The 6,845-nt window shown below is 41.0% G+C and overlaps 1 non-coding gene across 1 annotated transcript; it reads left to right on the top strand.

The window, feature by feature from the left end:
* Positions 1–1,897: 1,897 nt before the first annotated feature.
* LOC114234499 (small nucleolar RNA SNORA28) lies at positions 1,898–2,023 on the top strand. Its single transcript, XR_003620709.1, has one exon. It is a non-coding gene; the product is annotated as a small nucleolar RNA SNORA28 (small nucleolar RNA).
* The last annotated feature ends 4,822 nt before the right edge of the window (positions 2,024–6,845 follow it).

The following is a 6,845-nucleotide window of genomic DNA, read 5'->3' as shown; positions in this document are numbered from 1 at the left end:
TATTTTCATCAGGCATCACTACGTGTGAAACCGGCTCCACAATGGACATTGCAGCTCATTGTGCTTGCATAACACGGGGTTATTTTCCTCTGCCTATGCCCTGTGCAGAGAAAAGGGCACGTGGAATCTTTCGTTCCAATATTTATGTTATTAGTTTCTGAATCAGGTGGGCTTAGAATCTGTTGTTGCAGACAAAGGATACACATCAGTCTCTGTCTAAGGTAAAGTCTTGAGAAAAGCATTTCCCAAGCTATATTTTGAGATATTAGTAGGGGTTGTATGAAAAATGTTTTGTGGTTAAATAGACTGGAAAAATACTCATTTCACGTAGTGTTTTAAATTGCAGAACTTTTCAGAGCTTTAACACGAGTATTCGTTCTAGAGAAACAGAACCAATAGGATGTGTGTGTGTGTGTAATCTCTCCCCCCATATATGTATACATGAGATCTAATATAGAGTGTATATCTATATATTTTATCATATATACAAATATAACACATAGTATATATCTATAGCTATGTGTATATATATATATATGTATATATATATGTATATGTCTCTATTTATCTAGCTGTCTGTCTACCATTTACATAGAGATTTATTTTAAGGAATTGGCTCACATAATTGTAGAGGCTGGTAAACAAAATCTTCAAAGTAGGCCACTAGGCTTCAGAACTAGAGAAGAGTCGATGTTGCAGTTTGATTCCAAAGACAGCCTGCAGGCAGAATTCCCTCTTCCTCAGGAGGTCAGCCTTTAGGATCTTCATCTGCTTGAACAGGCCCATGCACATTATGGAGAACAATCTACTTAATTCAAAGTCTACTGATTTAAATGTTAATCTCGTGTAAAACATACCTTCACAGCAACATCCAGACTAGTGTTTGATCAAATATTTAGGTATTGTGGCTTATCCCAGTTGACACATACAATTATTACAATATGTTAAAGGTCCTTGCAAACCTCTAAAAGAGAAGCACAATATATATCACTTTCTTCCAACTTATCTGAGTAAAAAATCCATTATTTGCAGAATACCTATTAACATCTGGTAGAACACAGTTTGGGGAATATTGACCTTGAGTAATGATTCACATTTTTAACTTACCCCAGATAATCAAAATCTGGGGGAAAATGCATTAAGTGCTTATAATCTCTCTATATAAAAGCCTAAGTGACAGTCTGACCATCCAACCTGTAGCTATGATGCACAATGACCACTAGGGGGCAGACGCTCAACGCAGGAGCTGCTGAGCTGCAGTGACTTGGTAGCTGTGGTTCTCGGGTGATGCACCCGGAACCAGAGAGGAGGGAGCCCGATTCCGGGGTGCATCACCCGAAAATCACCCTCTCACAATCCATGACCCCTCAGGGGATGTTGGAGAGCTGGTTTCGGCCTGATCCTGGCAGGCCAGGCCCAGGAACCACACCAGTGAATGAATCTGTGCATCGTGCCTCTAGTGTGTATAATAAGATTAAACCATTAGCTCATATGTTTGCTTTTTTATTTTAAAAAAATATCATGCAAATGTAAAATAACTTAATACTTGTGTTAGATTTACCTTGATGGTAGGCTGTAAGTATTTTGCATCCTAAAATTCCATGCACTGCACACATTGCTAGTAAAATGTTCTCACATTAGCAAATTATAGTGGGATGGATATATGTATACATTTGCTTTAGTAATAAGGGTGTGGATGATTCATACTTGAGCACAGTACATACATACTAGAGTAGTTTTGGAAAATTATAGCCTAAAAATTCTTAACTATTCATTAGTATATACTGTGGAGTTAAAAACAACCCACAAGGAACTAAATTGATAATGATGAGGAAAACAAACAATAATTTGCTATTAAGGAGCAAGAAGAGCGGCAATTAAAAATCATGATCATTGCAAGCAATGCTCTGTGGCAGATGATCAAAACTGTCTAATACAATTTGAGCTTGCTATAGCAACAAAGTCTAACATATTCCGGTGTTTTCTCCTCTATGAGACAAGCCATTATATAGACTTAGTGTAAAAAAAAAAAAAAGATTATTCAAGGCTTCAAAGTAGTACTAATATTGAATTTGTGTCCCTCCCACAATTGTAGGAGTTCAACTCTTTGCATACACACATGTGCAATAGGAGTCATGTGCAAATTCCGTAATTTACAAAATTTAGTAAAATACTGAATTAGTAAAATATTGAATTGGAGACATGCCTAAACTTTGTAAACTCCAAAAATGCATTCATGCTTTTATTTTAACTTTTTAAATATATTTTTATTGATTTTAGAGAGGGAGAGAGAGAGATAGAAACATCAATGATGAGAGACGATCATTGATCGGCTGCTTCTTGCACGCCCCACACTGGGGATCAAGCCTGCAACCCTGGCATGTGCCCTGACCAGGACTTGAACCATGACCTCCTGATACATAGGTAAATCCTCAACCACCGAGCCACGCCTGCCAGGCCATATTTTTAAGCTCTAAAAATTTTCAAATATACGTGCTCAACTATCTTTGCTTCTATGAATTTCCACCAGTTTTGTGTATTTTTAAACATGAGTCCCCACTACACAGTTAAGTTCCCCATTAAATTACATTTATCTATCCCCACCATTTAGGACAAAGCACATCTCTTTCCTAGCTTCATGTGGGGCAACAAGAAATAGTCTCAATTTCATCCCATGCGAACTGCCTCATCCTCCAATCATCAGGAAGAGTAACATTCATTCCAAAGTAAAATGTTTGTACCTCTTGAAGTTTCAGCCCAGCTCTACTAGCTTTTTCCAAGGAAGATATTCTGAGGTTTTTGTTTTATAGAGAACACTATTAATTTCAGAATGACTTCAGTTTATATATAATTCTGGCAAATGGGGTTTTGCTTAAAAAAAAAAAAGGATAGACTGTGTATGTAAATTTTGAAGAGATACAGAATTAGTGAATGTGGGATTAAATAGGGAAAGAGATTTCAAACTAGGGACCCCTGATGGGGGAAATCCTGTTGAGCCTGCCTGGGATCTGTTCCTGTGAGACTGGGACCTATCTGTGCTTTGCACTCACCTATGCACCACCAGCACCCAGTGGAATGATTGACGCTCCATAAAGATTTGCTGAATGAATGAGTGTCTTGTCTGCTGAGATAACTCAGTAGCATCAGGCTTTAGAGGCACTGACAGTTTTGGAATACCTGGGAGGTTGGGGCTCTCTTCTTTGCAGATCTCATCACTGTCTGCCCTTAGATTCTTGCTATTGCTGTGGGGAATCGTTTGCTTTCTCCTTCCTGTCCATCAAACCCAGTTTAATGAGCTCTTCCTGTTCAGCTGTCTTCCTGCAAGAAGTCATTTCCTCTCCCTCAAAATGTTCATGCTCCAGGCTCACTGGCTTGGCAACTTCCCTTGTTAATCAGAATTCACTGATGAGTCTACACCCACCCTCTCACTTTGACCACCTGCAGATGTTGTGCACTCTCCATAGTCTGTTCATTTAAAAACATGACCAGCTCTATTTTGTTGTATTTAATTGTGGTATGTGGTGTGTGTTTAGGAGGGAGGTGACAGGGACTGGATTAGGGTGAGGCAAGTGAGGCACCTAGGAGGTGCTCACTCTCTGAGAGGCTCACTCACCTCACCCCTGTCCCAGCTCTGGGAGGAGGAAGGGCTGGTAAGTGTGAGTGGGAGCATGTGAGTATCAGTAAATGTGTGTGTGTGTGTAAGTGTGTGTGTGTGTGTGTAAGTGTGTGTGTGAAGTGTGTGTGTGTGTGTAAGTGTGTGTGTGACTATGGGTAAATGTGTGTGTGTGTATGAGTGTGTGTGTGACTATGAGTAAATGTGTGTGTGTGTGTGTGTGTGTGTGTGTGTGTGTGTGTGTGAGTGTATTAGTCTTGACCATGACTGGGTTGAAGGAAAGATCCAGACACACATTGTTGGTTTTCCCAACAGTTGCTCAGGCAGTCTTCCATACATACTAGTAGTGGGTGCTCAGGAATCACTGGCTATCCCCAAGTAGAAAATTATCCAAATTACAGGGTCACGCTTCATCTTCCCAGTTGTAAGATCTAGAAAAGAGTAATGTGAGTTAGGCTAGCTTGAATACATAAATTTATACAGGGGTAGACTGCAAATGTCTGCTTTAAATATACTCTACCTTAATTGCGCAATGCATTTTAAATGTTAGGTAATATTTTTCTCTTCTCCCTTTAACAAACAATTTTATCAGGTGGCCTTTATAAGAATCTAAAATTAGCAGTTTCTTCATATTATAATGGGGATGATAATAATACTACTAGTACATGATTTATAGGGTTGTTGTGAGGATTAAAGCAGTTAATGCAAATAAAGGGCTTAAAACAGTGCCCGGTATATTGTGGGGTCTCAACCAAGGGTCGCTACATGTATACGTGTGTGTGTGTGTGTGTGTGTGTGTGTGTGTGTGTGTGTGTGTTTCTAGTTCATGTTTCTAACCGAAGTAGAACCTTGTTATTCAAAATATATGAACCTCATATTAGGAAAGACTGTAAAGATGTGAAAATCTGGGTTACTTCCCTCTTTCTGACAGTAATTGTTTGAGGTGCAACCTTATCTTTTCTTGGGGTATATACAGTAATTGTCTAGTAACCGTCACTGACTCTACTTTTGAAAAGACCTGAATTCAAATGTCAGTGGACAGTTCTAGAAATACAAGGTGAATTGAGGCTACAGCAAAAGGCAGTTGGAAGACAAGCCCTTAGAAATAGCAATGACTGTGAAAATACGATTACCTTTATTTTTTGAAAAATTTTATGCGTTTTGAGTGATTTTTCTTCTCTCTTCTCGCTTTTTTTTTTAAAAAAAAAACAAAGAGCCCATTTCTTATTTCATTAGTCTCCACTTTGCTCTTCAAGACTGAGTGACTTTAGGTATGTCTAATTCACCTGGATTTATTTGAGAACTTCAAGCACTAATTTATTTATTCCATTTATTCTTACAGCATGCCCATTACCCAGGGATTCTGGGCACATATAAATGACCTGCTAGGCAAACAAGGACTGGTGATGGATGGATAGTGAGCAATCAGCCTAAAAACATTTGTCAAAAGAACTCTTGCCTTCCAGAAATGCTTCTTTAAGCAGCTGGTCTTCCAGTTTTCTTGGATCCTGACATTTTAGGTTCACACTGCTTGCCTTTTTATTTGATATATACAACAAGAGAAGTCCCTGGCGAGGGTGGAGCGGGTAGAGAGGAGCCCCATGAAGGGCAGGGGGGACCCAGAGGTGAGGGGTGCCCCCCAACCATCTGTAAAGGACTGGGTTTTGTCCCCGGGAGGTCTAGTTTATGATTCACGAAAGACAAGGCTTTGTGGTAGATGATTCTGTGTATCCTTGAAAGGTCTCTCTAATAGTTTCAACCTCTACTCAAGGAGGGGGGGAAAAGGGAACATGCTAATCTCCACTAACAGGAGGGAGCAAACCAGAGAGGAACAAACCAGAGGAACCAAATTGATGGTGTTCTGAAGGTCTCCACTCAGGAGAAAAGCACTAACATCGAAACGATGGAAGAGGAACCAGAATGTCATCCCTGTTCCTCTTTTGAAGTCCCACCTCCACTGAGGAAAGCTCTTAGGACAACACAGTGTCCCTGTCATTTGCTTTGAGCAGGTCACCTCGCCTCTTGGAATGTCCATTTTCTTACCTGACAAAGTGAGGAAGTTGGCCTGCAGGAGAACTTTCAAAGAATGTTCCCTGGGATCCCAGGGGCCACCAGTGGAGGAAGGGGCGGGGGATGCTGAGGGAGGCTGTGGCCACCTCAATTAGTTGGCATGTATTTGTCTGGTCAAAGGAGTTCTACCGGGAGAAGTCAACTTGAAAGTCACTCTTCATGGTGATTTCTAAGGGTCTCTCAGTTCTCTACTTTTCTCCAGCCAGCCTTTTCCTGCTAATATGCTGACTCCCATTTGGGTCTAAACTGGAGGTTTTGACAACCTCTCCCACGGGGGTTCAGGAAATTGCCAACACAACCTTCTTCATGGCCATTCTCCTACCAGGTCATTGAGGGTGTGTACCTGGAGCCATTGATCACTTTCACAAAGTTTGATAGGATAAAATAGCAGATTTTAGAAAAGCAGTATCTAAACATGTTGCTCTGTATGGGCCGTTCAGCCTAAAGTGCTCTCTACGTGGGAATTATTATTACAGCAGGATTCATCTCTTTGTGCAGCAATAACACGCAAACCCGGTCACTAACTACAGTGGCCGAATCAGCCCGATTGAGCACTGAAGGGAGCATAGAAAATGTTGCAGGTCTGGGAGGCACAAGTAAATGACAACTGAGCAAGAGGTGGGAGATAGGACTTTGCCTTTTTGAAGGCCCTCGTGTTTGGAACACAGGCGAATGGAGATGCCAGACAAAATTAGTGTGAATGAATGGGCAGAACAGAGCTCACCTCCGGAAGCCACAGATGGCAGAGGAGCCTAAAAACAATTAAGCCTAACTGGGTCACCAACTGCTTTTTGGTTTTCCTCCGTGATCAGGACAGATCCTCATGCCTCTTGGCCTTTCCACCTAACACAAAGGTTTTACAGATCCCACCCCGGCAGCTGGAAGAAGGCATCCTGTCAGCCATTCCGTGAATCCTCGTTATTCACTGTGCCGAGCTGGGTGCGGGGATAAGTGGATTCGCTGCTTACTTAGAAAACAAACCAGAAATAGTCCTGCATTCCTTCCCAGTTTTCTGGGCCATTTGTGTCTAGATCAATGACTAAGAATTCTATAGTTTGCTAAACGTTTTGGCTTTCTTTGAAATTTTCCATTTCCCTGATGGATAGCCCATTACCAAGCAGATTTCATTTCCTGGGGATGCATAAGTAGAGAAATTGTTTTG

This window comes from Eptesicus fuscus, chromosome 12 (assembly GCF_027574615.1).
Source record: "Eptesicus fuscus isolate TK198812 chromosome 12, DD_ASM_mEF_20220401, whole genome shotgun sequence".
Lineage (NCBI taxonomy): Eukaryota > Metazoa > Chordata > Mammalia > Chiroptera > Vespertilionidae > Eptesicus > Eptesicus fuscus.
The sequence above is the reverse complement of the archived record's forward strand: the minus strand, read 5'-3'. Positions and strand labels throughout refer to the sequence as shown.